Consider the following 5,000-nt stretch of genomic DNA (forward strand, 5'->3'; position numbering starts at 1 on the left):
CCTGTTGAACTCTCTCTTCAAAGTTCTTTTCAACTTTCCCTTACGGTACTTGTTCGCTATCGGTCTCGTGCCAGTATTTAGCCTTAGATGGAGTTTACCACCCTCTTTAGGCTGCATTCCCAAGCAACCCGACTCCGAGAAGAACCGCGACCTCGGCGCGGCGGGGGCCGTTACCGGCCTCACACCGTCCCTGGGCTGAGCCTCTATCAGAAGGACTCAGGCCCCCCGGCCCGCGCCGAGAGATACGGACTTCTATACGCCACATGTCCCGACGCCCGTGAAGGACGGGGGATTCGGCGCTGGGCTCTTCCCTCTTCGCTCGCCGCTACTAGGGGAATCCTTGTTAGTTTCTTTTCCTCCGCTTAGTAATATGCTTAAATTCAGCGGGTCGTCTCGTCTGATCTGAGGTCGCGCTCGAAGGGCTGTCGTCGCCAGGCGTACGCCGCCGCGAGGGAGGGCGGGAACCACCCCTCGCGGTCTGGCTGGAAACCATTCGGAGGAACCCTTTCGAGACGGGGAGGTTCGATTCGGCCGGAGGACGAAGGATGAAAACGGGAAGAAAAAAACTTAAGCCCCCCTCTTCGCCTTCTACCGGAGCTATCCTACCAACCTCTCTTTTGCCGCGCTCTCGGCCCGAACGAAAAGGAGAGGGAGGACGGAGATCCGCCGACGGAGAGACGGCGCGCGTAACGGGCAGCCAGAGAGGGTAAAACCCACCGGCAGCCGTCGCTACGACGTCTCTCCACGGATCGCCGCCACCTCTCCCCTCGCCGGAACGAGGAACGGTAGAGGACGGTGTGTGGAAAGCCGGCCTCCGAGACCCATCGCTGGGCAACGGAGACGAAGGCGAGAGGGGTGGACGAAAGTCTTTTCCCCCGCGATCAAGCCCGTCGAGCGGCTTTTGTCGAGTCCCGAACGAGAAGGGAACCTGACCGAGTCTGCTTTTAGGAAGACGAAGGCGCCTCGGATCGGGCACCTGCGAACCTCCAGCCGCGGTCCCCTCGAACCGTCTCTTAACTCTTCCCCGGAGGGAAGAGGGAGACGGAACGAAAAGGTCCGATAGATTGGAATAGCGACCCTCAGACAGGCGTGGCCCCGGGATTGACCCGGGGCCGCAATGTGCGTTCAAAGTGTCGATGATCAATGTGTCCTGCAATTCACATTAGTTCTCGCAGCTGGCTGCGTTCTTCATCGACGCACGAGCCAAGTGATCCACCGCTAAGAGTTGTACTCTTTATGGTTGTTTTTGTTTCGAAGCCATGTAACCAACAGACACAAAAAGTGACGGTTTGAAATAATGTTTTACGGCAGCCGCGGGTACGGGCGCCCCGGAACGCCTAAGCGAACTCGGGGTCATCAAACCGCGCCGCCGAGCCGCCTCCGGAGTAAGAAACCCCGCAGACGGACTTCGGGGGCCAGGTACCCGTCTCCCTTTGGCCGTAAAACACGTTTTTTGCTCAGGACACCGTTTTTCGATCAAGTCATTAAAAGGCCGAAGGGAATCCCTGTAGTTCCCAACGTCGGGCCGTGGCTTGAACATTTTTTGTTTGTGGAAATGGGAGTCGCGCCTACTGGGAGACACTACCAACCCAAGTCCCGGTAATGATCCTTCCGCAGGTTCACCTACGGAAACCTTGTTACGACTTTTACTTCCTCTAGATGATCAAGTTCGATCGACTTTTCAGCACAGCACCAAGGCCCCGCGAAGGAGCCCCGGCGTGGCCGATCCGAGGACCTCACATAACCATCCAATCGGTAGTAGCGACGGGCGGTGTGTACAAAGGGCAGGGACTTAATCAGCGCGAGCTGATGACCCGCACTTACTGGGAATTCCTCGTTCATGGGGAATAATTGCAATCCCCAATCCCCGTCACGAACGGGTTTAAGCGGATTACCCGCGCCTCTCGGCGTAGGGTAGGCACACGCTGGCCCGGCCATTGTGGCGCGCGTGCAGCCCCGGACATCTAAGGGCATCACAGACCTGTTATTGCTCCATCTCGCGTGGCTATACGCCACTGGTCCCTCTAAGAAGTTAACCGCGACCGCGGGGGGCCGCGTAACTATTTAGCACGAAGGAATCTCGTTCGTTATCGGAATTAACCAGACAAATCACTCCACCAACTAAGAACGGCCATGCACCACCACCCACAGAATCGAGAAAGAGCCATCAGTCTGTCAATCCTTTCCGTGTCCGGGCCGGGTGAGGTTCCCCGTGTTGAGTCAAATTAAGCCGCAGGCTCCACTCCTGGTGGTGCCCTTCCGTCAATTCCTTTAAGTTTCAGTTTTGCAACCATACTCCCCCCGGAACCCAAAGACTCTGGTTTCCCCGCACGCTGCCCGGCGGGTCATGGGAATAACGCCGCCGGATCGCGGGTCGGCATAGTTTACGGTCGGAACTACGACGGTATCTGATCGTCTTCGAACCTCCGACTTTCGTTCTTGATTAATGAAAACATTCTTGGCAAATGCTTTCGCTTTCGTCCGTCTTGCGCCGGTCCAAGAATTTCACCTCTAGCGGCGCAATACGAATGCCCCCGGCCGTCCCTCTTAATCATGGCCCTGGTTCAGGAAACCCACAAAATAGAACCGGAGTCCTATTCCATTATTCCTAGCTCAGGCATTCAGGCGAGTTTGGTGCCCGCTTTGAACACTCTGATTTTTTCAAAGTAAACGCTCCGGACCCCTGAGGACCGGACACCCAACCAAGGGCATCCGGGGGGCGCCGGGAGGCAGGGTCTGGGACAGGCGGTAGCTCGCCTCGCGGCGGACCGCCAGCCCACTCCCGAAGTCCAACTACGAGCTTTTTAACTGCAGCAAATTTAATATACGCTATTGGAGCTGGAATTACCGCGGCTGCTGGCACCAGACTTGCCCTCCAATGGGTCCTCACCCATGTGTTTAGGATACGTTCATTCCGATTACAGGGCCTCGAAAGAGACCTGCATCGTTATTTTTCGTCACTACCTCACCGTGTCGGTAATGGGTAATTTGCGCGCCTGCTGCCTTCCTTGGATGTGGTAGCCATTTCTCAGGCTCCCTCTCCGGAATCGAACCCTGATTCCCCGTTACCCGTGGTCACCATGGTAGCCCCCTATGCTACCATCGACAGCTGATAGGGCAGACATTCGAATGAGACGTCGCCGCCGCGGTGGGCGCGCGATCGACCCGAGGTTATCTAGAGTCACCAAAGGGCCGGGGGAAACCCTCGCGGGTCCCCCCGGGTGGGTTTTGGGTCTGATAAATGCACGCATCCCGGCCCCCCCGAGAGAGGACCGGTCAGCGCTCGTTTGCATGTATTAGCTCTGGAATTACCACAGTTATCCGAGTAACGTGTGGAGCGATCAAAGGAACCATAACTGATTTAATGAGCCATTCGCAGTTTCACTGTACCTTCCGTGTGCACTTAGACCTGCATGGCTTAATCTTTGAGACAAGCATATGTTACTGGCAGGATCAACCAGGTTGCTGCGAGTGGTTTTTGTCACAGAAAAAACCATTGGTTCTTAGAGGGGAGAGGGATCGGCCCCGTACCGTCCGAAGGACCCCCCGGGGAGGGGGGGACGGGCGGAGAGGCTCGTCCGAGCTCACCCCTCATTGCTCCCAGTGGAAATTAGTGTGGCAACTCCGCTGCGCGAGTTCCCGCTTGCTTCGGGGATAACAAGGAAACGCTCGTTCCGAAACCGGGGGTCCGGAGCTTTTTGAAGCCGGGTGCTGGAGCTCGGTTGGACGCGAGGACCACCGAGGCATCCGAGTCCGACGGCTCCGGGCCGACCGGTTATCGTGTAGGGCAGATTGAGATATAGACGGGCCGTCTACGACTCCCTCGGATAGGTTCGGAAAGGTCCTCCCCCTGACGGAGGACCCCCCTGGAGGCTAACCCGCTGGGTCGGGTAGGAACGCACCGCGCACAGTGGCCACGGAGGGCCGCGCGGTTGCCTACCCAGGCGGGCTCGGTAGTCCATTCGATCGGGTCAAAATAATGAAAGAGATACCCCCCCTGGAACCGTCTCTGGAAGTTTGGTTTTTCCTCCGTACCGCCTGGGGGGCGGGGGGCGGGACGGAGGCCGACCTGCGGAGCTTCTTGGTCGGGTAGGATCGGGTCCGTGTTATAGTGTCCAAAAATCCACTTTGGAACCATTATTGGGGCTTTATTTAAGCTCTGCCATGCTTAGAAATGAATGGAGAATCATCTCCAGTGCTTGGACCCCTAGTCATTGCCACTCTCCTCAACAGTCCGACGGCACCCCTTTGAAAAACCCCCCGACGAAAAATCCTCCAGAGCGCGGGCGAACTCGCTCCGAGGCCGACCGGAGTGCACCTTCGTCGGGCAAGGGAGTCGGGCGAAGGGGGTCAGAAATCCTGGAGCTCGCCACCCTCACTAGTTTTTGGCGTGAAATGGTAGACCAAAAGTGGGGACTTAGAAAAATTTCGCACTTTTTCGACCTACCACTGGTAGACCGAGTGGGACTTAGTCATTTTTTCAGCTTTTTCGGGCCTACCACTGGTAGACCAAGTTGGACTTAGTCATTTTTTCAACTTTTCGAGCCTACCACTGGTAGACCAAGTTGGACTTAGTCATTTTTTCGACTTTTCGAGCCTACCACTGGTAGACCAAGTTGGACTTAGTCATTTTTTCGACTTTTCAGAGCTACCACTGGTAGACCAAATGGGACTTAGTCATTTTTTCAACTTTTCGAGCCTACCACTGGTAGACCAAGTTGGACTTAGTCATTTTTTCAGCTTTTTCGGGCCTACCACTGGTAGACCAAGTTGGACTTAGTCATTTTTTCGACTTTTCAGAGCTACCACTGGTAGACCAAGTTGGACTTAGTTATTTTTTCAACTTTTCGAGCCTACCACTGGTAGACCAAGTTGGACTTAGTCATTTTTTCGACTTTTCAGAGCTACCACTGGTAGACCAAGTTGGACTTAGTCATTTTTTCAACTTTTCGAGCCTACCACTGGTAGACCAAGTTGGACTTAGTCATTTTTTCGACTTT

At 55.6% G+C, this 5,000-nt stretch overlaps 2 non-coding genes and 1 pseudogene across 2 annotated transcripts; all 3 read right to left on the reverse strand.

Moving 5' to 3' along the window:
• LOC125797805 (28S ribosomal RNA) overlaps positions 1-411 on the reverse strand; it is a 5,648-nt pseudogene extending 5,237 nt beyond the window's left edge.
• A 662-nt stretch (positions 412-1,073) lies between these two features.
• LOC125797764 (5.8S ribosomal RNA) lies at positions 1,074-1,227 on the reverse strand. The gene has a single exon (XR_007436594.1). It is a non-coding gene; the product is annotated as a 5.8S ribosomal RNA (ribosomal RNA).
• A 373-nt stretch (positions 1,228-1,600) lies between these two features.
• LOC125797781 (18S ribosomal RNA) lies at positions 1,601-3,464 on the reverse strand. The gene has a single exon (XR_007436611.1). It is a non-coding gene; the product is annotated as an 18S ribosomal RNA (ribosomal RNA).
• Positions 3,465-5,000: the final 1,536 nt, after the last annotated feature.

The sequence above is a fragment of the Astyanax mexicanus genome, unplaced genomic scaffold, assembly GCF_023375975.1.
Source record: "Astyanax mexicanus isolate ESR-SI-001 unplaced genomic scaffold, AstMex3_surface scaffold_53, whole genome shotgun sequence".
Lineage (NCBI taxonomy): Eukaryota > Metazoa > Chordata > Actinopteri > Characiformes > Acestrorhamphidae > Astyanax > Astyanax mexicanus.